The sequence below is a fragment of the Ascaphus truei genome, chromosome 20 (genome assembly GCF_040206685.1).
Source record: "Ascaphus truei isolate aAscTru1 chromosome 20, aAscTru1.hap1, whole genome shotgun sequence".
In the NCBI taxonomy this organism is placed as follows: Eukaryota; Metazoa; Chordata; class Amphibia; order Anura; family Ascaphidae; genus Ascaphus; species Ascaphus truei.
Genome location: NC_134502.1, coordinates 6,786,546 through 6,811,138, shown reverse-complemented (window position 1 = coordinate 6,811,138; position 24,593 = coordinate 6,786,546). Strand labels below are relative to the sequence as shown.

The window sequence follows — 24,593 nt, the reverse complement described above, 5'->3', positions numbered from 1 at the left end:
TGCCGTACCTCTCACTCCCTGCCCTGTGCCGTACCCCTCACTCCCTGCCCTGTGCCGTACCTCTCACTCCCTGCCCTGTGCCGTACCCCTCACTCCCTGCCCTGTGCCGTACCTCTCACTCCCTGCCCTGTGCCGTACCCCTCACTCCCTGCCCTGTGCCGTACCCCTCACTCCCTGCCCTGTGCCGTACCCCTCACTCCCTGCCCTGTGCCGTACCCTTCACTCCCTGCCCTGTGCCGTACCCCTCACTCCCTGCCCTGTGCCGTACCTCTCACTCCCTGCCCTGTGCCGTACCCCTCACTCCCTGCCCTGTGCCGTACCTCTCACTCCCTGCCCTGTGCCGTACCCCTCACTCCCTGCCCTGTGCCGTACCCCTCACTCCCTGCCCTGTGCCGTACCCCTCACTCCCTGCCCTGTGCCGTACCCTTCACTCCCTGCCCTGTGCCGTACCCCTCACTCCCTGCCCTGTGCCGTACCCCTCACTCCCTGCCCTGTGCCGTACCTCTCACTCCCTGCCCTGTGCCGTACCCCTCACTCCCTGCCCTGTGCCGTACCCCTCACTCCCTGCCCTGTGCCGTACCTCTCACTCCCTGCCCTGTGCCGTACCCCTCACTCCCTGCCCTGTGCCGTACCTCTCACTCCCTGCCCTGTGCCGTACCCCTCACTCCCTGCCCTGTGCCGTACCTCTCACTCCCTGCCCTGTGCCGTACCCCTCACTCCCTGCCCTGTGCCGTACCCCTCACTCCCTGCCCTGTGCCGTACCCCTCACTCCCTGCCCTGTGCCGTACCCTTCACTCCCTGCCCTGTGCCGTACCCCTCACTCCCTGCCCTGTGCCGTACCTCTCACTCCCTGCCCTGTGCCGTACCCCTCACTCCCTGCCCTGTGCCGTACCTCTCACTCCCTGCCCTGTGCCGTACCCCTCACTCCCTGCCCTGTGCCGTACCCCTCACTCCCTGCCCTGCGCCGTACCCCTCACTCCCTGCCCTGTGCCGTACCCCTCACTCCCTGCCCTGTGCCGTACCCCTCACTCCCTGCCCTGTGCCGTGCCCCTCACTCCCTGCCCTGTGCCGTACCTCTCACTCCCTGCCCTGTGCCGTACCTCTCACTCCCTGCCCTGTGCCGTAACCCTCACTCCCTGCCCTGTGCCGTACCCCTCACTCCCTGCCCCGTACCCCTCACTCCCTACCCCGTACCCCTCACTCCCTGCCCTGTGCCCCTCACTCCCTGCCCTGTGCCGTACCCCTCACTCCCTGCCCTGTGCCTCTCACTCCCTGCCCTGTGCCTCTCACTCCCTGCCCTGCCCCGTACCCCTCACTCCCTGCCCTGCCCCGTACCCCTCACTCCCTGCCCTGTGCCGTACCCCTCACTCCCTGCCCTGTACCTCTCACTCCCTGCCCTGTGCCGTACCCCTCACTCCCTGCCCTGTGCCCCCCTCACTCCCTGCCCCGTACCCCTCACTCCCTGCCCTGTGCCCCTCACTCCCTGCCCTGTGCCCCCTCACTCCCTGCCCTGTGCCCCCCTCACTCCCTGCCCTGTGCCGTACCTCTCACTCCCTGCCCTGTGCCGTACCTCTCACTCCCTGCCCTGTGCCGTACCCCTCACTCCCTGCCCTGTGCCGTACCCCTCACTCCCTGCCCTGTGCCGTACCCCTCACTCCCTGCCCTGTGCCTCTCACTCCCTGCCCTGTGCCTCTCACTCCCTGCCCTGTGCCGTACCCCTCACTCCCTGCCCTGTGCCGTACCCCTCACTCCCTGCCCTGTGCCGTACCTCTCACTCCCTGCCCTTGTGCCGTACCCCTCACTCCCTGCCCTGTGCCGTACCCCTCACTCCCTGCCCTGTGCCGTACCTCTCACTCCCTGCCCTGTGCCGTACCTCTCACTCCCTGCCCTGTGCCGTACCTCTCACTCCCTGCCCTGTGCCGTACCCCTCACTCCCTGCCCTGTGCCGTACCCCTCACTCCCTGCCCTGTGCCGTACCCCTCACTCCCTGCCCTGTGCCGTACCCCTCACTCCCTGCCCTGTGCCGTACCCCTCACTCCCTGCCCTGTGCCGTACCCCTCACTCCCTGCCCTGTGCCGTACCCCTCACTCCCTGCCCCCGTACCCCTCACTACCTGCCCTGTGCCGTTCCTCTCACTCCCTGCCCTGTGCCGTACCCCTCACTCCCTGCCCCGTACCCCTCACTCCTGCCCCGTGCCCCTCACTCCCTGCCCTGTGCCGTACCCCTCACTCCCTGCCCTGTGCTCTCACTCCTGCTGCCTCTCACTCGCCCTGCACTCCCTGCCTGCCCCGTACCCCTCACTCCCTGCCCTGCGCCGTACCCCTCACTCCCTGCCCTGTGCCGTACCCCCTCCCTGCCCTGTGCCGTACCCCTCACTCCCTGCCCTGTGCCTCTCACTCCCTGCCCTGTGCCTCTCACTCCCTGCCCTGCCCCGTACCTCTCACTCCCTGCCCTGTGCCGTACCCCTCACTCCCTGCCCTGTGCCGTACCCCTCACTCCCTGCCCTGTGCCTCTCACTCCCTGCCCTGTGCCTCTCACTCCCTGCCCTGTACCTCTCACTCCCTGCCCTGTGCCGTACCCCTCACTCCCTGCCCTGTGCCCCCCTCACTCCCTGCCCCATACCCCTCACTCCTGCCCTGTGCCCCTCACTCCCTGACCTGTGCCCCCCTCACTCCCTGCCCCGTACCCCTCACTCCCTGCCCTGTACCCCTCACTCCCTGCCCTGTGCCGTACCCCTCACTCCCTGCCCTGTGCCGTACCCCTCACTCCCTGCCCTGTGCCGTACCCCTCACTCCCTGCCCTGTGCCTCTCACTCCCTGCCCTGTGCCTCTCACTCCTGCCCTGTGCCTCTCACTCCCTGCCCTGCCCGTACCCCTCACTCCCTGCCCTGCCCCGTACCTCTCACTCCTCGCCCTATGCCGTACCCCTCACTCCCTGCCCTGTGCCGTACCTCTCACTCCCTGCCCTGTGCCGTACCCTCACTCCCTGCCCTGTGCCGTACCCCTCACTCCCTGCCCTGTGCCGTACCCCTCACTCCTGCCCTGTGCCGTACCCCTCACTCCCTGCCCTGTGTCTCTCACTCCCTGCCCTGTGCCGTGCCCTCTCACTCCCTGCCTGTGCCGTACCCCTCACTCCCTGCCTTGTGCCGTACCTCTCACTCCCTGCCTTGTGCCGTACCCCTCACTCCCTGCCCTGTGCCCCTCACTCCCTGCCCTGTGCCGTGCCTCTCACTCCCTGCCCTGTGCCGTACCTCTCACTCCCTGCCCTGTGCCGTACCCCTCACTCCCTGCCCTGTACCCCTCACTCCCTGCCCTGTGCCGTACCCCTCACTCCCTGCCCCGTACCCCTCACTCCCTGCCCTGTGCCGTACCCCCCACTCCCTGCCCTGTGCCGTACCCCTCACTCCCTGCCCTGTGCCGTACCTCTCACTCCCTGCCCTGTGCCGTACCCCTCACTCCCTGCCCTGTGCCGTACCCCTCACTCCCTGCCCTGTGCCGTACCCCTCACTCCTGCCCTGTGCCGTACCCCTCACTCCCTGCCCTGTGCCGTACCCCTCACTCCCTGCCCTGTGCCGTACCCCCTCACTCCCTGCCCCGTACCTCTCACTCCCTGCCCTGTGCCGTACCCCTCACTCCCTGCCCTGTGCCGTACCCCTCACTCCCTGCCCTGTGCCGTACCCCTCACTCCCTGCCCTGTGCCGTACCCCTCACTGCCTGCCCTGTGCCGTACCCCTCACTCCCTGCCCTGTGCCGTACCCCTCACTCCCTGCCCTGTGCCGTACCCCTCACTCCCTGCCCTGTGCCGTACCCCTCACTCCCTGCCCTGTGCCGTACCCCTCACTCCCTGCCCTGTGCCGTACCCCTCACTCCCTGCCCTGTGCCGTACCCCTCACTCCCTGCCCTGTGCCGTACCCCTCACTCCCTGCCCTGTACCTCTCACTCCCTGCCCTGTGCCGTACCTCTCACTCCCTGCCCTGTGCCGTACCTCTCACTCCCTGCCCTGTGCCGTACCCCCCACTCCCTGCCCTGTGCCTTACCCCCCACTCCCTGCCCTGTACCTCTCACTCCCTGCCCTGTGCCGTTCCCCTCACTCCCTGCCCTGTGCCGTACCCCTCACTCCCTGCCCTGTGCCGTACCCCTCAATCCCTGCCCTGTGCCGTACCACTCACTCCCTGCCCTGTGCCGTACCCCTCACTCCCTGCCCTGTGCCGTACCCCTCCCTGCCCTGTGCCTCTCACTCCCTGCCCTGTGCCGTACCTCTCACTCCCTGCCCCGTACCCCTCACTCCCTGCCCTGTGCCGTACCCCTCACTCCCTGCCCTGTGCCGTACCCCTCACTGCCTGCCCTGTGCCGTACCCCTCACTCCCTGCCCTGTGCCGTACCCCTCACTCCCTGCCCTGTGCCGTACCCCTCACTCCCTGCCCTGTGCCGTACCCCTCACTCCCTGCCCTGTGCCGTACCCCTCACTCCCTGCCCTGTGCCGTACCCCTCACTCCCTGCCCTGTGCCGTACCCCTCACTCCCTGCCCTGTACCTCTCACTCCCTGCCCTGTGCCGTACCTCTCACTCCCTGCCCTGTGCCGTACCTCTCACTCCCTGCCCTGTGCCGTACCCCCCACTCCCTGCCCTGTGCCTTACCCCCCACTCCCTGCCCTGTACCTCTCACTCCCTGCCCTGTGCCGTTCCCCTCACTCCCTGCCCTGTGCCGTACCCCTCACTCCCTGCCCTGTGCCGTACCCCTCACTCCCTGCCCTGTGCCGTACCCCTCACTCCCTGCCCTGTGCCGTACCCCTCACTCCCTGCCCTGTGCCGTACCCCTCACTCCCTGCCCTGTACCTCTCACTCCCTGCCCTGTGCCGTACCTCTCACTCCCTGCCCTGTGCCGTACCCCTCACTCCCTGCCCTGTGCCGTACCCCTCACTCCCTGCCCTGTGCCGTACCCCTCACTCCCTGCCCTGTGCCGTACCCCTCACTCCCTGCCCTGTGCCGTACCCCTCACTCCCTGCCCTGTGCCGTACCCCTCACTCCCTGCCCTGTGCCGTACCCCTCACTCCCTGCCCTGTGCCGTACCCCTCACTCCCTGCCCTGTGCCGTACCCCTCACTCCCTGCCCTGTGCCGTACCCCTCACTCCCTGCCCTGTGCCCCTCACTCCCTGCCCTGTGCCGTGCCTCTCACTCCCTGCCCTGTGCCGTACCTCTCACTCCCTGCCCTGTGCCGTACCCCTCACTCCCTGCCCTGTACCCCTCACTCCCTGCCCTGTGCCGTACCCCTCACTCCCTGCCCCGTACCCCTCACTCCCTGCCCTGTGCCGTACCCCCCACTCCCTGCCCTGTGCCGTACCCCTCACTCCCTGCCCTGTGCCGTACCTCTCACTCCCTGCCCTGTGCCGTACCCCTCACTCCCTGCCCTGTGCCGTACCCCTCACTCCCTGCCCTGTGCCGTACCCCCCACTCCCTGCCCTGTGCCGTACCCCTCACTCCCTGCCCTGTGCCGTACCTCTCACTCCCTGCCCTGTGCCGTACCCCCCACTCCCTGCCCTGTGCCGTACCCCTCACTCCCTGCCCTGTGCCGTACCCCTCACTCCCTGCCCTGTGCCGTACCCCTCACTCCCTGCCCTGTGCCGTACCCCTCACTCCCTGCCCTGTGCCGTACCCCTCACTCCCTGCCCTGTGCCGTACCCCTCACTCCCTGCCCTGTGCCGTACCCCTCACTCCCTGCCCTGTGCCGTACCCCTCACTCCCTGCCCTGTGCCGTACCCCTCACTCCCTGCCCTGTGCCGTACCCCTCACTCCCTGCCCTGTGCCGTACCCCTCACTCCCTGCCCTGTGCCGTACCCCTCCCTGCCCTGTGCCTCTCACTCCCTGCCCTGTGCCGTACCTCTCACTCCCTGCCCCGTACCCCTCACTCCCTGCCCTGTGCCGTACCCCTCACTCCCTACCCTGTGCCGTACCCCTCACTCCCTACCCTGTGCCTTACCCCCCACTCCCTGCCCTGTACCTCTCACTCCCTGCCCTGTGCCGTTCCCCTCACTCCCTGCCCTGTACCCCTCACTCCCTGCCCTGTGCCGTACCCCTCACTCCCTGCCCTGTGCCGTACCCCTCCCTGCCCTGTACCTCTCACTCCCTACCCTGTGCCGTATCGCTCACTCCCTGCCCTGTACCCCTCACTCCCTGCCCTGTGCCGTACCTCTCACTCCCTGCCCTGTGCCGTACCCCTCACTCCCTGCCCTGTGCCGTACCCCTCACTCCCTGCCCTGTGCCGTACCCCTCACTCCCTGCCCTGTGCCGTACCCCTCCCTGCCCTGTGCCTCTCACTCCCTGCCCTGTGCCGTACCTCTCACTCCCTGCCCTGTGCCGTACCCCTCACTCCCTGCCCTGTGCCGTTCCCCTCACTCCCTGCCTTGTGCCGTACCGCTCACTCCCTGCCCTGTACCCCTCACTCCCTACCCTGTGCGGTACCCCTCACTCCCTGCCCTGTGCCGTACCCCCCACTCCCTGCCCTGTACCTCTCACTCCCTGCCCTGTGCCGTACCTCTCACTCCCTGCCCTGTGCCGTACCTCTCACTCCCTGCCCTGTGCCGTACCCCTCACTCCCTACCCTGTGCCTTACCCCCCACTCCCTGCCCTGTACCTCTCACTCCCTGCCCTGTGCCGTTCCCCTCACTCCCTGCCCTGTACCCCTCACTCCCTGCCCTGTACCCCTCACTCCCTGCCCTGTGCCGTACCCCTCCCTGCCCTGTACCTCTCACTCCCTGCCCTGTGCCGTACCGCTCACTCCCTGTGCCGTACCTCTCACTCCCTGCCCTGTGCCGTACCCCTCACTCCCTGCCCTGTGCCGTACCCCTCCCTGCCCTGTGCCTCTCACTCCCTGCCCTGTGCCTCTCACTCCCTGCCCTGTGCCGTACCTCTCACTCCCTGCCCTGTGCCGTACCCCTCACTCCCTACCCTGTGCCTTACCCCCCACTCCCTGCCCTGTACCTCTCACTCCCTGCCCTGTGCCGTTCCCCTCACTCCCTGCCCTGTACCCCTCACTCCCTGCCCTGTGCCGTACCCCTCCCTGCCCTGTACCTCACTCCCTGCCCTGTGCCGTACCGCTCACTCCCTGCCCTGTACCCCTCACTCCCTGCCCTGTGCCGTACCCCTCACTCCCTGCCCTGTGCCGTACCCCTCACTCCCTGCCCTGCGCCGTACCCCTCACTCCCTGCCCTGCGCCGTACCCCTCACTCTCTGCCCTGTGCCGTACCCCTCACTCCCTGCCCTGTACCCCTCACTCCCTGCCCTGTGCCGTACCCCTCACTCCCTGCCCTGTGCCGTACCCCTCACTCCCTGCCCTGTACCTTTCACTCCCTGCCCTGTGCCGTACCCCTCCCTGCCCTGTGCCGTACCTCTCACTCCCTGCCCTGTGCCGTACCCCTCACTCCCTGCCCTGTGCCGTACCCCTCACTCCCTGCCCTGTGCCGTACCCCTCACTCCCTGCCCTGTGCCGTACCTCTCACTCCCTGCCCTGTGCCGTACCTCTCACTCCCTGCCCTGTGCCGTACCTCTCACTCCCTGCCCTGTGCCGTACCTCTCACTCCCTGCCCTGTGCCGTACCTCTCACTCCCTGCCCTGTGCCGTACCCCTTACTCCCTGCCCTGTGCCGTACCCCTCACTCCCTGCCCTGTGCCGTACCCCTCACTCCCTGCCCTGTGCCGTACCCCTCACTCCCTGCCCTGTGCCGTACCCCTCACTCCCTGCCCTGTGCCGTACCCCTCACTCCCTGCCCTGTGCCGTACCCCTCACTCCCTGCCCTGTACCCCTCACTCCCTGCCCTGTGCCGTACCTCTCACTCCCTGCCCTGTGCCGTACCTCTCACTCCCTGCCCTGTGCCGTACCCCTCACTCCCTGCCCTGTGACTCTCACTCCCTGCCCTGTGCCGTACCTCTCACTCCCTGCCCTGTGCCGTACCCCTCACTCCCTGCCCTGTGCCGTACCTCTCACTCCCTGCCCTGTGCCGTACCTCTCACTCCCTGCCCTGTACCTCTCACTCCCTGCCCTGTGCCGTACCTCTCACTCCCTGCCCTGTACCTCTCACTCCCTGCCCTGTGCCGTACCCCTCACTCCCTGCCCTGTGCCGTACCCCTCACTCCCTGCCCTGTGCCGTACCCCTCACTCCCTGCCCTTTGCCGTACCTCTCACTCCCTGCCCTGTGCCGTACCCCTCACTCCCTGCCCTGTACCCCTCACTACCTGCCCTGTGCCGTACCTCTCACTCCCTGCCCTGTGCCTCTCACTCCCTGCCCTGTGCCGTACCTCTCACTCCCTGCCCTGTGCCGTACCTCTCACTCCCTGCCCTGTACCCCTCACTCCCTGCCCTGTGCCGTACCTCTCACTCCCTGCCCTGTACCCCTCACTCCCTGCCCTGTGCCGTACCTCTCACTCCCTGCCCTGTGCCTCTCACTCCCTGCCGTACCCCTCACTCCCTGCCTTGTGCCTCTCACTCCCTGCCCTGTGCCGTACCTCTCACTCCCTGCCCTGTGCCGTACCCCTCACTCCCTGCCCTGTGCCGTACCTCTCACTCCCTGCCCTGTGCCGTACCTCTCACTCCCTGCCCTGTACCTCTCACTCCCTGCCCTGTGCCGTACCTCTCACTCCCTGCCCTGTACCTCTCACTCCCTGCCCTGTGCCGTACCCCTCACTCCCTGCCCTGTGCCGTACCCCTCACTCCCTGCCCTGTGCCGTACCTCTCACTCCCTGCCCTGTGCCGTACCCCTCACTCCCTGCCCTGTACCCCTCACTACCTGCCCTGTGCCGTACCTCTCACTCCCTGCCCTGTGCCTCTCACTCTCTGCCCTGTGCCGTACCTCTCACTCCCTGCCCTGTGCCGTACCTCTCACTCCCTGCCCTGTACCCCTCACTCCCTGCCCTGTGCCGTACCTCTCACTCCCTGCCCTGTACCCCTCACTCCCTGCCCTGTGCCGTACCTCTCACTCCCTGCCCTGTGCCGTACCCCTCACTCCCTGCCCTGTGCCGTTCCCCTCACTCCCTGCCTTGTGCCGTACCGCTCACTCCCTGTGCCTCTCACTCCCTGCCCTGTGCCGTACCTCTCACTCCCTGCCCTGTGCCGTACCCCTCACTCCCTGCCCTGTGCCGTTCCCCTCACTCCCTGCCTTGTGCCGTACCGCTCACTCCCTGCCCTGTACCCCTCACTCCCTACCCTGTGCGGTACCCCTCACTCCCTGCCCTGTGCCGTACCCCCCACTCCCTGCCCTGTACCTCTCACTCCCTGCCCTGTGCCGTACCTCTCACTCCCTGCCCTGTGCCGTACCTCTCACTCCCTGCCCTGTGCCGTACCCCTCACTCCCTACCCTGTGCCTTACCCCCCACTCCCTGCCCTGTACCTCTCACTCCCTGCCCTGTGCCGTTCCCCTCACTCCCTGCCCTGTACCCCTCACTCCCTGCCCTGTGCCGTACCCCTCACTCCCTGCCCTGTGCCGTACCCCTCCCTGCCCTGTACCTCTCACTCCCTGCCCTGTGCCGTACCGCTCACTCCCTGTGCCGTACCTCTCACTCCCTGCCCTGTGCCGTACCCCTCACTCCCTGCCCTGTGCCGTACCCCTCCCTGCCCTGTGCCTCTCACTCCCTGCCCTGTGCCTCTCACTCCCTGCCCTGTGCCGTACCTCTCACTCCCTGCCCTGTGCCGTACCCCTCACTCCCTACCCTGTGCCTTACCCCCCACTCCCTGCCCTGTACCTCTCACTCCCTGCCCTGTGCCGTTCCCCTCACTCCCTGCCCTGTACCCCTCACTCCCTGCCCTGTGCCGTACCCCTCCCTGCCCTGTACCTCACTCCCTGCCCTGTGCCGTACCCCTCACTCCCTGCCCTGTGCCGTACCCCTCACTCCCTGCCCTGTGCCGTACCCCTCACTCCCTGCCCTGCGCCGTACCCCTCACTCCCTGCCCTGCGCCGTACCCCTCACTCTCTGCCCTGTGCCGTACCCCTCACTCCCTGCCCTGTACCCCTCACTCCCTGCCCTGTGCCGTACCCCTCACTCCCTGCCCTGTGCCGTACCCCTCACTCCCTGCCCTGTACCCCTCACTCCCTGCCCTGTGCCGTACCCCTCCCTGCCCTGTGCCGTACCTCTCACTCCCTGCCCTGTGCCGTACCCCTCACTCCCTGCCCTGTGCCGTACCCCTCACTCCCTGCCCTGTGCCGTACCCCTCACTCCCTGCCCTGTGCCGTACCTCTCACTCCCTGCCCTGTGCCGTACCTCTCACTCCCTGCCCTGTGCCGTACCTCTCACTCCCTGCCCTGTGCCGTACCTCTCACTCCCTGCCCTGTGCCGTACCCCTCACTCCCTGCCCTGTGCCGTACCCCTCACTCCCTGCCCTGTGCCGTACCCCTCACTCCCTGCCCTGTGCCGTACCCCTCACTCCCTGCCCTGTGCCGTACCCCTCACTCCCTGCCCTGTGCCGTACCCCTCACTCCCTGCCCTGTACCCCTCACTCCCTGCCCTGTGCCGTACCTCTCACTCCCTGCCCTGTGCCGTACCCCTCACTCCCTGCCCTGTGACTCTCACTCCCTGCCCTGTGCCGTACCTCTCACTCCCTGCCCTGTGCCGTACCCCTCACTCCCTGCCCTGTGCCGTACCTCTCACTCCCTGCCCTGTGCCGTACCTCTCACTCCCTGCCCTGTACCTCTCACTCCCTGCCCTGTGCCGTACCTCTCACTCCCTGCCCTGTACCTCTCACTCCCTGCCCTGTGCCGTACCCCTCACTCCCTGCCCTGTGCCGTACCCCTCACTCCCTGCCCTGTGCCGTACCCCTCACTCCCTGCCCTGTGCCGTACCTCTCACTCCCTGCCCTGTGCCGTACCCCTCACTCCCTGCCCTGTACCCCTCACTACCTGCCCTGTGCCGTACCTCTCACTCCCTGCCCTGTGCCTCTCACTCCCTGCCCTGTGCCGTACCTCTCACTCCCTGCCCTGTGCCGTACCTCTCACTCCCTGCCCTGTACCCCTCACTCCCTGCCCTGTGCCGTACCTCTCACTCCCTGCCCTGTACCCCTCACTCCCTGCCCTGTGCCGTACCTCTCACTCCCTGCCCTGTGCCTCTCACTCCCTGCCGTACCCCTCACTCCCTGCCCTGTGCCTCTCACTCCCTGCCCTGTGCCGTACCTCTCACTCCCTGCCCTGTGCCGTACCCCTCACTCCCTGCCCTGTGCCGTACCTCTCACTCCCTGCCCTGTGCCGTACCTCTCACTCCCTGCCCTGTACCTCTCACTCCCTGCCCTGTGCCGTACCTCTCACTCCCTGCCCTGTACCTCTCACTCCCTGCCCTGTGCCGTACCCCTCACTCCCTGCCCTGTGCCGTACCCCTCACTCCCTGCCCTGTGCCGTACCTCTCACTCCCTGCCCTGTGCCGTACCCCTCACTCCCTGCCCTGTACCCCTCACTACCTGCCCTGTGCCGTACCTCTCACTCCCTGCCCTGTGCCTCTCACTCCCTGCCCTGTGCCGTACCTCTCACTCCCTGCCCTGTGCCGTACCTCTCACTCCCTGCCCTGTACCCCTCACTCCCTGCCCTTTGCCGTACCTCTCACTCCCTGCCCTGTACCCCTCACTCCCTGCCCTGTGCCGTACCTCTCACTCCCTGCCCTGTGCCTCTCACTCCCTGCCCTGTGCCGTACCTCTCACTCCCTGCCCTGTGCCGTACCTCTCACTCCCTGCCCTGTGCCGTACCTCTCACTCCCTGCCCTGTGCCGTACCCCTCACTCCCTGCCCTGTGCCGTACCCCTCACTCCCTGCCCTGTGCCGTACCCCTCACTCCCTGCCCTGTGCCGAACCCCTCACTCCCTGCCCTGTGCCGAACCCCTCACTCCCTGCCCTGTGCCGTACCCCTCACTCCCTGCCCTGTGCCGTACACCTCACTCCCTGCCCTGTGCCGTACCCCTCACTCCCTGCCCTGTGCCGTACCCCTCACTCCCTGCCCTTTGCCGTACCTCTCACTCCCTGCCCTGTGCCGTACCTCTCCCTGCCCTGTGCCGTACCCCTCACTCCCTGCCCTGTGCCGTACCTCTCACTCCCTGCCCTGTGCCGTACCTCTCACTCCCTGCCCTGTGCCGTACCTCTCACTCCCTGCCCTGTGCCTCTCACTCCCTGCCATGTGCCGTACCTCTCACTCCCTGCCCTGTGCCGTACCCCTCACTCCCTGCCCTGTGCCGTACCCCTCACTCCCTGCCCTGTGCCGTACCCCTCACTCCCTGCCCTGTGCCTCTCACTCCCTGCCCTGTGCCGTACCCCTCACTCCCTGCCCTGTGCCGTACCCCTCACTCCCTGCCCTGTGCCGTTCCTCTCACTCCCTGCCCTGTGCCGTACCCCTCACTCCCTGCCCTGTGCCGTACCCCTCACTCCCTGCCCTGTGCCGTACCCCTCACTCCCTGCCCTGTGCCGTACCCCACACTCCCTGCCCTGTGCCGTACCTCTCACTCCCTGCCCTGTGCCGTACCTCTCACTCCCTGCCCTGTGCCGTACCCCTCACTCCCTGCCCTGTGCCGTACCCCTCACTCCCTGCCCTGTGCCGTACCTCTCACTCCCTGCCCTGTGCCGTACCCCTCACTCCCTGCCCTGTGCCGTACCTCTCACTCCCTGCTCTGTGCCGTACCTCTCACTCCCTGCCCTGTGCCGTACCTCTCACTCCCTGCCCTGTGCCGTTCCTCTCACTCCCTGCCCCGTACCCCTCACTCCCTGCCCTGTGCCGTACCCCTCACTCCCTGCCCTGTGCCGTACCTCTCACTCCCTGCCCTGTGCCGTACCCCTCACTCCCTGCCCTGTGCCTCTCACTCCCTGCCCTGTGCCGTACCCCTCACTCCCTGCCCTGTGCCGTACCTCTCACTCCCTGCCCTGTACCCCTCACTCCCTGCCCTGTGCCGTACCCCTCACTCCCTGCCCTGTGCCTCTCACTCCCTGCCCTGTGCCATACCCCTCACTCCCTGCCCTGTGCCGTACCTCTCACTCCCTGCCCTGTGCCGTACCTCTCACTCCCTGCCCTGTGCCGTACCCCTCACTCCCTGCCCTGTGCCGTACCCCTCACTCCCTGCCCTGTGCCGTACCCCTCACTCCCTGTGCCGTACCTCTCACTCCCTGCCCTGTGCCGTACCCCTCACTCCCTGTGCCGTACCTCTCACTCCCTGCCCTGTGCCGTACCTCTCACTCCCTGCCCTGTGCCGTACCCCTCACTCCCTGCCCTGTGCCGTACCTCTCACTCCCTGCCCTGTGCCGTACCTCTCACTCCCTGCCCTGTGCCGTACCCCTCACTCCCTGCCCTGTGCCGTACCCCTCACTCCCTGCCCTGTGCCGTACCCCTCACTCCCTGCCCTGTGCCGTACCCCTCACTCCCTGCCCTGTGCCGTACCTCTCACTCCCTGCCCTGTGCCGTACCCCTCACTCCCTGCCCTGTGCCGTACCTCTCACTCCCTGCCCTGTGCCGTACCTCTCACTCCCTGCCCTGTGCCGTACCCCTCACTCCCTGCCCTGTGCCGTACCTCTCACTCCCTGCCCTGTGCCGTACCTCTCACTCCCTGCCCTGTGCCGTACCCCTCACTCCCTGCCCTGTGCCGTACCCCTCACTCCCTGCCCTGTGCCGTACCCCTCACTCCCTGCCCTGTGCCGTACCCCTCACTCCCTGCCCTGTGCCGTACCCCTCACTCCCTGCCCTGTGCCGTACCTCTCACTCCCTGCCCTGTGCCGTTCCCCTCACTCCCTGCCCTGTGCCGTTCCCCTCACTCCCTGCCCTGTGCCGTACCCCTCACTCCCTGCCCTGTGCCGTACCTCTCACTCCCTGCCCTGTGCCTCTCACTCCCTGCCCTGTGCCGTACCCCTCACTCCCTGCCCTGTGCCGTACCCCTCACTCCCTGCCCTGTGCCGTACCCCTCACTCCCTGCCCTGTACCGTACCTCTCACTCCCTGCCCTGTGCCTCTCACTCCCTGCCCTGTGCCGTACCTCTCACTCCCTGCCCTGTGCCGTACCTCTCACTCCCTGCCCTGTGCCTCTCACTCCCTGCCCTGTGCCTCTCACTCCCTGCCCTGTGCCGTACCCCTCACTCCCTGCCCTGTGCCGTACCTCTCACTCCCTGCCCTGTGCCGTACCCCTCACTCCCTGCCCTGTGCCGTACCTCTCACTCCCTGCCCTGTGCCGTTCCCCTCACTCCCTGCCCTGTGCCGTACCCCTCACTCCCTGCCCCGTACCTCTCACTCCCTGCCCTGTGCCGTTCCTCTCACTCCCTGCCCCGTACCCCTCACTCCCTGCCCTGTGCCTCTCCCTGCCCTGTGCCGTACCCCTCACTCCCTGCCCTGTGCCGTACCTCTCACTCCCTGCCCTGTACCCCTCACTCCCTGCCCTGTGCCGTACCCCTCACTCCCTGCCCTGTGCCGTACCCCTCACTCCCTGCCCTGTGCCGTACCCCTCACTCCCTGCCCTGTGCCGTACCTCTCACTCCCTGCCATGTGCCGTACCTCTCACTCCCTGCCCTGTACCCCTCACTCCCTGTGCCGTACCCCTCACTCCCTGCCCTGTGCCGTACCCCTCACTCCCTGCCCTGTGCCGTACCCCTCACTCCCTGCCCTGTGCCGTACCCCTCACTCCCTGCCCTGTGCCGTACCTCTCACTCCCTGCCCTGTGCCGTACCCCTCACTCCCTGCCCTGTGCCTCTCACTCCCTGCCCTGTGCCGTACCTCTCACTCCCTGCCCTGTGCCGTACCCCTCACTCCCTGCCCTGTGCCTCTCACTCCCTGCCCTGTGCCGTACCTCTCACTCCCTGCCCTGTGCCCCTCACTCCCTGCCCTGTGCCGTACCCCTCACTCCCTGCCCTGTGCCGTACCCCTCACTCCCTGCCCTGTGCCGTACCCCTCACTCCCTGCCCTGTGCCGTACCCCTCACTCCCTTCCCTGTGCCGTACCTCTCACTCCCTGCCCTGTGCCGTACCTCTCACTCCCTGCCCTGTGCCGTACCTCTCACTCCCTGCCCTGTGCCGTACCTCTCACTCCCTGCCCTGTGCCGTACCTCTCACTCCCTGCCCTGTGCCGTACCCCTCACTCCCTGCCCTGTGCCGTACCCCTCACTCCCTGCCCTGTGCCGTACCTCTCACTCCCTGCCCTGTGCCGTACCTCTCACTCCCTGCCCTGTGCCGTACCCCTCACTCCCTGCCCTGTGCCGTACCTCTCACTCCCTGCCCTGTGCCGTACCCCTCACTCCCTGCCCTGTGCCGTACCCCTCACTCCCTGCCCTGTACCTCTCACTCCCTGCCCTGTGCCGTACCTCTCACTCCCTGCCCTGTGCCGTACCCCTCACTCCCTGCCCTGTACCTCTCACTCCCTGCCCTGTGCCGTACCCCTCACTCCCTGCCCTGTACCTCTCACTCCCTGCCCTGTGCCGTACCCCTCACTCCCTGCCCTGTGCCGTACCCCTCACTCCCTGCCCTGTGCCGTACCCCTCACTCCCTGCCCTGTGCCGTACCCCTCACTCCCTGCCCTGTGCCGTACCCCTCACTCCCTGCCCTGTGCCGTACCCCTCACTCCCTGCCCTGTGCCGTACCCCTCACTCCCTGCCCTGTGCCGTACCCCTCACTCCCTGCCCTGTGCCGTACCCCTCACTCCCTGCCCTGTGCCGTACCCCTCACTCCCTGCCCTGTGCCGTACCCCTCACTCCCTGCCCTGTGCCGTACCCCTCACTCCCTGCCCTGTGCCGTACCCCTCACTCCCTGCCCTGTGCCGTACCCCTCACTCCCTGCCCTGTGCCGTACCCCTCACTCCCTGCCCTGTGCCGTACCTCTCACTCCCTGCCCTGTGCCGTACCTCTCACTCCCTGCCCTGTGCCTCTCACTCCCTGCCCTGTGCCCCTCACTCCCTGCCCTGTGCCGTACCTCTCACTCCCTGCCCTGTACCCCTCACTCCCTGCCCTGTGCCGTACCTCTCACTCCCTGCCCTGTGCCTCTCACTCCCTGCCCTGTGCCGTTCCTCTCACTCCCTGCCCTGTGCCGTACCTCTCACTCCCTGCCCTGTGCCGTACCTCTCACTCCCTGCCCTGTGCCGTACCCCTCACTCCCTGCCCTGTGCCGTACCCCTCACTCCCTGCCCTGTGCCGTACCCCTCACTCCCTGCCCTGTGCCGTACCCCTCACTCCCTGCCCTGTGCCGTACCCCTCACTCCCTGCCCTGTGCCGTACCTCTCACTCCCTGCCCTGTGCCGTACCCCTCACTCCCTGCCCTGTGCCGTACCTCCCACTCCCTGCCCTGTCCCTCTCACTCCCTGCCCTGTGCCGTACCCCTCACTCCCTGCCCTGTGCCGTACCTCTCACTCCCTGCCCTGTACCCCTCACTCCCTGCCCTGTGCCGTACCTCTCACTCCCTGCCCTGTACCCCTCACTCCCTGCCCTGTGCCGTACCTCTCACTCCCTGCCCTGTGCCGTACCTCTCACTCCCTGCCCTGTGCCGTACCCCTCACTCCCTGCCCTGTGCCGTACCCCTCACTCCCTGCCCTGTGCCGTACCTCTCACTCCCTGCCCTGTGCCGTACCTCTCACTCCCTGCCCTGTGCCGTACCCCTCACTCCCTGCCCTGTGCCGTACCCCTCACTCCCTGCCCTGTGCCGTACCTCTCACTCCCTGCCCTGTACCCCTCACTCCCTGCCCTGTGCCGTACCTCTCACTCCCTGCCCTGTGCCGTACCCCTCACTCCCTGCCCTGTGCCGTACCCCTCACTCCCTGCCCTGTGCCGTACCCCTCACTCCCTGCCCTGTGCCGTACCCCTCACTCCCTGCCCTGTGCCGTACCCCTCACTCCCTGCCCTGTGCCGTACCCCTCACTCCCTGCCCTGTGCCGTACCCCTCACTCCCTGCCCTGTGCCGTACCCCTCACTCCCTGCCCTGTGCCGTACCCCTCACTCCCTGCCCTGTGCCGTACCCCTCACTCCCTGCCCTGTGCCGTACCTCTCACTCCCTGCCCTGTGCCGTACCCCTCACTCCCTGCCCTGTGCCGTACCCCTCACTCCCTGCCCTGTGCCGTACCCCTCACTCCCTGCCCTGTGCCGTACCTCTCACTCCCTGCCCTGTGCCGTACCCCTCACTCCCTGCCCTGTGCCGTACCCCTCACTCCCTGCCCTGTGCCGTACCCCTCACTCCCTGCCCTGTGCCGTACCCCTCACTCCCTGCCCTGTGCCGTACCCCTCACTCCCTGCCCTGTGCCGTACCTCTCACTCCCTGCCCTGTGCCGTACCCCTCACTCCCTGCCCTGTGCCGTACCCCTCACTCCCTGCCCTGTGCCGTACCCCTCACTCCCTGCCCTGTGCCGTACCTCTCACTCCCTGCCCTGTGCCGTACCCCTCACTCCCTGCCCTGTGCCGTACCCCTCACTCCCTGCCCTGTGCCGTACCTCTCACTCCCTGCCCTGTGCCGTACCTCTCACTCCCTGCCCTCTGCCGTACCCCACACTCCCTGCCCTGTGCCGTACCCCTCACTCCCTGCCCTGTGCCGTACCCCTCACTCCCTGCCCTGTGCCGTACCCCTCACTCCCTGCCCTGTGCCGTACCTCTCACTCCCTGCCCTGTACCCCTCACTCCCTGTGCCGTACCCCTCACTCCCTGCCCTGTGCCGTACCTCTCACTCCCTGCCCTGTGCCGTACCTCTCACTCCCTGCCCTGTGCCGTACCTCTCACTCCCTGCCCTGTGCCGTACCCCTCACTCCCTGCCCTGTGCCGTACCCCTCACTCCCTGCCCTGTGCCGTACCCCTCACTCCCTGCCCTGTGCCGTACCCCTCACTCCCTGCCCTGTGCCGTACCCCTCACTCCCTGCCCTGTGCCGTACCCCTCACTCCCTGCCCTGTGCCGTACCTCTCACTCCCTGCCCTGTGCCGTACCTCTCACTCCCGGCCCTGTGCCGTACCCCTCACTCCCTGCCCTGTGCCGTACCCCTCACTCCCTGCCCTGTGCCGTACCCCTCACTCCCTGTCCTGTGCCGTACCTCTCACTCCCTGTCCTGTGCCGTACCCCTCACTCCCTGCCCTGTGCCGTACCTCCCACTCCCTGCCCTGTGCCGTACCCCTCACTCCCTGCCCTGTGCCGTACCTCTCACTCCCTGCCCTGTGCCTCTCACTCCCTGCCCTGTGCCGTACCCCTCACTCCCTGCCCTGTGCCGTACCTCTCACTCCCTGCCCTGTGCCCCCCTCACTCCCTGCCCTGTGCCGTACCCCTCACTCCCTGCCCTGTGCCGTACCCCTCACTCCCTGCCCTGTGCCGTACCCCTCACTCCCTGCCCTGTGCCGTACCCCTCACTCCCTGCCCTGTGCCGTACCCCTCACTCCCTGCCCTGTGCCGTACCCCTCACTCCCTGCCCTGTGCCGTACCCCTCACTCCCTGTCCTGTGCCGTACCTCTCACTCCCTGTCCTGTGCCGTACCCCTCACTCCCTGCCCTGTGCCGTACCTCCCACTCCCTGCCCTGTGCCGTACCCCTCACTCCCTGCCCTGTGCCGTACCTCTCACTCCCTGCCCTGTGCCTCTCACTCCCTGCCCTGTGCCGTACCCCTCACTCCCTGCCCTGTGCCGTACCTCTCACTCCCTGCCCTGTGCCCCCCTCACTCCCTGCCCTGTGCCGTACCCCTCACTCCCTGCCCTGTGCCGTACCCCTCACTCCCTGCCCTGTGCCGTACCCCTCACTCCCTGCCCTGTGCCGTACCCCTTACTCCCTGCCCTGTGCCGTACCTCTCACTCCCTGCCCTGTGCCGTACCCCTCACTCCCTGCCCTGTGCCGTACCTCTCACTCCCTGCCCTGTGCCGTACCCCTCACTCCCTGCCCTGTGCCGTACCCCTCACTCCCTGCCCTGTGCCGTACCCCTCACTCCCTGCCCTGTGCCGTACCTCTCACTCCCTGCCCTGTGCCGTACCCCTCACTCCCTGCCCTGTGCCGTACCTCTCACTCCCTGCCCTGTGCCGTACCCCTCACTCCCTGCCCTGTGCCGTACCTCTCACTCCCTGCCCTGTGCCGTACCCCTCACTCCCTGCCCTGTGCCGTACCCCTCACTCCCTGCCCTGTGCCGTACCCCTCACTCCCTGCCCTGTGCCGTACCCTTCACTCCCTGCCCTGTGCCGTACCCCTCACTCCCTGCCCTGTGCCGTACCTCTCACTCCCTGCCCTGTGCCGTACCCCTCACTCCCTGCCCTGCGCCGTACCTCTCACTCCCTGCCCTGTGCCGTACCCCTCACTCCCTGCCCTGTGCCGTACCCCTCACTCCCTGCCCTGCGCCGTTCCTCTCACTCCCTGCCCTGCCCCGTACCCCTCACTCCCTGCCCTGTGCCGTACCCCTCACTCCCTGCCCTGTGCCGTACCCCTCACTCCCTGCCCTGTGCCGTGCCCTTCACTCCCTGCCCTGTGCCGTACCTCTCACTCCCTGCCCTGTGCCGTACCTCTCACTCCCTGCCCTGTGCCGTAACCCTCACTCCCTGCCCTGTGCCGTACCCCTCACTCCCTGCCCCGTACCCCTCACTCCCTACCCCGTACCCCTCACTCCCTGCCCTGTGCCCCTCACTCCCTGCCCTGTGCCGTACCCCTCACTCCCTGCCCTGTGCCTCTCACTCCCTGCCCTGTGCCTCTCACTCCCTGCCCTGCCCCGTACCCCTCACTCCCTGCCCTGCCCCGTACCCCTCACTCCCTGCCCTGTGCCGTACCCCTCACTCCCTGCCCTGTACCTCTCACTCCCTGCCCTGTGCCGTACCCCTCACTCCCTGCCCTGTGCCCCCCTCACTCCCTGCCCCGTACCCCTCACTCCCTGCCCTGTGCCCCTCACTCCCTGCCCTGTGCCCCCCTCACTCCCTGCCCTGTGCCCCCCTCACTCCCTGCCCTGTGCCGTACCTCTCACTCCCTGCCCTGTGCCGTACCTCTCACTCCCTGCCCTGTGCCGTACCCCTCACTCCCTGCCCTGTGCCGTACCCCTCACTCCCTGCCCTGTGCCGTACCCCTCACTCCCTGCCCTGTGCCTCTCACTCCCTGCCCTGTGCCTCTCACTCCCTGCCCTGTGCCGTACCCCTCACTCCCTGCCCTGTGCCGTACCCCTCACTCCCTGCCTTGTGCTGTACCTCTCACTCCCTGCCTTGTGCCGTACCCCTCACTCCCTGCCCTGTGCCGTACCCCTCACTCCCTGCCCTGTGCCGTACCTCTCACTCCCTGCCCTGTGCCGTACCTCTCACTCCCTGCCCTGTGCCGTACCCCTCACTCCCTGCCCTGTGCCGTACCCCTCACTCCCTGCCCTGTGCCGTACCCCTCACTCCCTGCCCTGTGCCGTACCCCTCACTCCCTGCCCTGTGCCGTACCCCTCACTCCCTGCCCTGTGCCGTACCCCTCACTCCCTGCCCTGTGCCGTACCCCTCACTCCCTGCCCCGTACCCCTCACTACCTGCCCTGTGCCGTTCCTCTCACTCCCTGCCCTGTGCCGTACCCCTCACTCCCTGCCCCGTACCCCTCACTCCCTGCCCTGTGCCCCTCACTCCCTGCCCTGTGCCGTACCCCTCACTCCCTGCCCTGTGCCTCTCACTCCCTGCCCTGTGCCTCTCACTCCCTGCCCTGCCCCGTACCCCTCACTCCCTGCCCTGTGCCGTACCCCTCACTCCCTGCCCTGTGCCGTACCCCTCACTCCCTGCCCTGTGCCTCTCACTCCCTGCCCTGTGCCTCTCACTCCCTGCCCTGCCCCGTACCTCTCACTCCCTGCCCTGTGCCGTACCCCTCACTCCCTGCCCTGTGCCGTACCCCTCACTCCCTGCCCTGTGCCTCTCACTCCCTGCCCTGTGCCTCTCACTCCCTGCCCTGTACCTCTCACTCCCTGCCCTGTGCCGTACCCCTCACTCCCTGCCCTGTGCCCCCCTCACTCCCTGCCCCATACCCCTCACTCCCTGCCCTGTGCCCCTCACTCCCTGACCTGTGCCCCCCTCACTCCCTGCCCCGTACCCCTCACTCCCTGCCCTGTACCCCTCACTCCCTGCCCTGTGCCGTACCTCTCACTCCCTGCCCTGTGCCGTACCCCTCACTCCCTGCCCTGTGCCGTACCCCTCACTCCCTGCCCTGTGCCTCTCACTCCCTGCCCTGTGCCTCTCACTCCCTGCCCTGTGCCTCTCACTCCCTGCCCTGCCCCGTACCCCTCACTCCCTGCCCTGCCCCGTACCTCTCACTCTCGCCCTATGCCGTACCCCTCACTCCCTGCCCTGTGCCGTACCTCTCACTCCCTGCCTTGTGCCGTACCTCTCACTCCCTGCCCTGTGCCGTACCCCTCACTCCCTGCCTTGTGCCGTACCCCTCACTCCCTGCCCTGTGCCGTACCCCTCACTCCCTGCCCTGTGTCTCTCACTCCCTGCCCTGTGCCGTGCCTCTCACTCCCTGCCCTGTGCCGTACCCCTCACTCCCTGCCTTGTGCCGTACCTCTCACTCCCTGCCTTGTGCCGTACCCCTCACTCCCTGCCCTGTGTCTCTCACTCCCTGCCCTGTGCCGTACCTCTCACTCCCTGCCCTGTGCCCCTCACTCCCTGCCCTGTGCCGTGCCTCTCACTCCCTGCCCTGTGCCGTACCTCTCACTCCCTGCCCTGTGCCGTACCCCTCACTCCCTGCCCTGTACCCCTCACTCCCTGCCCTGTGCCGTACCCCTCACTCCCTGCCCCGTACCCCTCACTCCCTGCCCTGTGCCGTACCCCCCACTCCCTGCCCTGTGCCGTACCCCCCACTCCCTGCCCTGTGCCGTACCTCTCACTCCCTGCCCTGTGCCGTACCCCTCACTCCCTGCCCTGTGCCGTACCCCTCACTCCCTGCCCTGTGCCGTACCCCTCACTCCCTGCCCTGTGCCGTACCCCTCACTCCCTGCCCTGTGCCGTACCCCTCACTCCCTGCCCCGTACCTCTCACTCCCTGCCCTGTGCCGTACCCCTCACTCCCTGCCCTGTGCCGTACCCCTCACTCCCTGCCCTGTGCCGTACCCCTCACTCCCTGCCCTGTGCCGTACCCCTCACTGCCTGCCCTGTGCCGTACCCCTCACTGCCTGCCCTGTGCCGTACCCCTCACTGCCTGCCCTGTGCCGTACCCCTCACTCCCTGCCCTGTGCCGTACCCCTCACTCCCTGCCCTGTGCCGTACCCCTCACTCCCTGCCCTGTGCCGTACCCCTCACTCCCTGCCCTGTGCCGTACCCCTCACTCCCTGCCCTGTGCCGTACCCCTCACTCCCTGCCCTGTGCCGTACCCCTCACTCCCTGCCCTGTACCTCTCACTCCCTGCCCTGTGCCGTACCTCTCACTCCCTGCCCTGTGCCGTACCCCCCACTCCCTGCCCTGTGCCGTACCCCCCACTCCCTGCCCTGTGCCTTACCCCCCACTCCCTGCCCTGTACCTCTCACTCCCTGCCCTGTGCCGTTCCCCTCACTCCCTGCCCTGTGCCGTACCCCTCACTCCCTGCCCTGTGCCGTACCCCTCAATCCCTGCCCTGTGCCGTACCACTCACTCCCTGCCCTGTGCCGTACCCCTCACTCCCTGCCCTGTGCCGTACCCCTCCCTGCCCTGTGCCTCTCACTCCCTGCCCTGTGCCGTACCTCTCACTCCCTGCCCCGTACCCCTCACTCCCTGCCCTGTGCCGTACCCCTCACTGCCTGCCCTGTGCCGTACCCCTCACTCCCTGCCCTGTGCCGTACCCCTCACTCCCTGCCCTGTGCCGTACCCCTCACTCCCTGCCCTGTGCCGTACCCCTCACTCCCTGCCCTGTGCCGTACCCCTCACTCCCTGCCCTGTGCCGTACCCCTCACTCCCTGCCCTGTGCCGTACCCCTCACTCCCTGCCCTGTACCTCTCACTCCCTGCCCTGTGCCGTACCTCTCACTCCCTGCCCTGTGCCGTACCTCTCACTCCCTGCCCTGTGCCGTACCTCTCACTCCCTGCCCTGTGCCGTACCTCTCACTCCCTGCCCTGTGCCGTACCCCCCACTCCCTGCCCTGTGCCTTACCCCCCACTCCCTGCCCTGTACCTCTCACTCCCTGCCCTGTGCCGTTCCCCTCACTCCCTGCCCTGTGCCGTACCCCTCACTCCCTGCCCTGTGCCGTACCCCTCACTCCCTGCCCTGTGCCGTACCACTCACTCCCTGCCCTGTGCCGTACCCCTCACTCCCTGCCCTGTGCCGTACCCCTCACTCCCTGCCCTGTACCTCTCACTCCCTGCCCTGTGCCGTACCTCTCACTCCCTGCCCTGTGCCGTACCCCTCACTCCCTGCCCTGTGCCGTACCCCTCACTCCCTGCCCTGTGCCGTACCCCTCACTCCCTGCCCTGTGCCGTACCCCTCACTGCCTGCCCTGTGCCGTACCCCTCACTCCCTGCCCTGTGCCGTACCCCTCACTCCCTGCCCTGTGCCGTACCCCTCACTCCCTGCCCTGTGCCGTACCCCTCACTCCCTGCCCTGTGCCGTACCCCTCACTCCCTGCCCTGTGCCGTACCCCTCACTCCCTGCCCTGTGCCGTACCCCTCACTCCCTGCCCTGTGCCCCTCACTCCCTGCCCTGTGCCGTGCCTCTCACTCCCTGCCCTGTGCCGTACCTCTCACTCCCTGCCCTGTGCCGTACCCCTCACTCCCTGCCCTGTACCCCTCACTCCCTGCCCTGTGCCGTACCCCTCACTCCCTGCCCCGTACCCCTCACTCCCTGCCCTGTGCCGTACCCCCCACTCCCTGCCCTGTGCCGTACCCCTCACTCCCTGCCCTGTGCCGTACCTCTCACTCCCTGCCCTGTGCCGTACCCCTCACTCCCTGCCCTGTGCCGTACCCCTCACTCCCTGCCCTGTGCCGTACCCCCCACTCCCTGCCCTGTGCCGTACCCCTCACTCCCTGCCCTGTGCCGTACCTCTCACTCCCTGCCCTGTGCCGTACCCCCCACTCCCTGCCCTGTGCCGTACCCCTCACTCCCTGCCCTGTGCCGTACCCCTCACTCCCTGCCCTGTGCCGTACCCCTCACTCCCTGCCCTGTGCCGTACCCCTCACTCCCTGCCCCGTACCTCTCACTCCCTGCCCTGTGCCGTACCCCTCACTCCCTGCCCTGTGCCGTACCCCTCACTCCCTGCCCTGTGCCGTACCCCTCACTCCCTGCCCTGTGCCGTACCCCTCACTCCCTGCCCTGTGCCGTACCCCTCACTCCCTGCCCTGTGCCGTACCCCTCCCTGCCCTGTGCCTCTCACTCCCTGCCCTGTGCCGTACCTCTCACTCCCTGCCCCGTACCCCTCACTCCCTGCCCTGTGCCGTACCCCTCACTCCCTACCCTGTGCCTTACCCCCCACTCCCTGCCCTGTACCTCTCACTCCCTGCCCTGTGCCGTTCCCCTCACTCCCTGCCCTGTACCCCTCACTCCCTGCCCTGTGCCGTACCCCTCACTCCCTGCCCTGTGCCGTACCCCTCCCTGCCCTGTACCTCTCACTCCCTACCCTGTGCCGTATCGCTCACTCCCTGCCCTGTACCCCTCACTCCCTGCCCTGTGCCGTACCTCTCACTCCCTGCCCTGTGCCGTACCCCTCACTCCCTGCCCTGTGCCGTACCCCTCCCTGCCCTGTGCCGTACCCCTCCCTGCCCTGTGCC

The 24,593-nt window shown here is 67.8% G+C and overlaps 1 protein-coding gene across 2 annotated transcripts in view; it reads left to right on the top strand.

The window, feature by feature from the left end:
- Positions 1–24,593, top strand: part of LOC142471297 (class I histocompatibility antigen, F10 alpha chain-like) — a 176,081-nt gene that overhangs the window by 53,879 nt on the left and 97,609 nt on the right. The window lies entirely within an intron of this gene.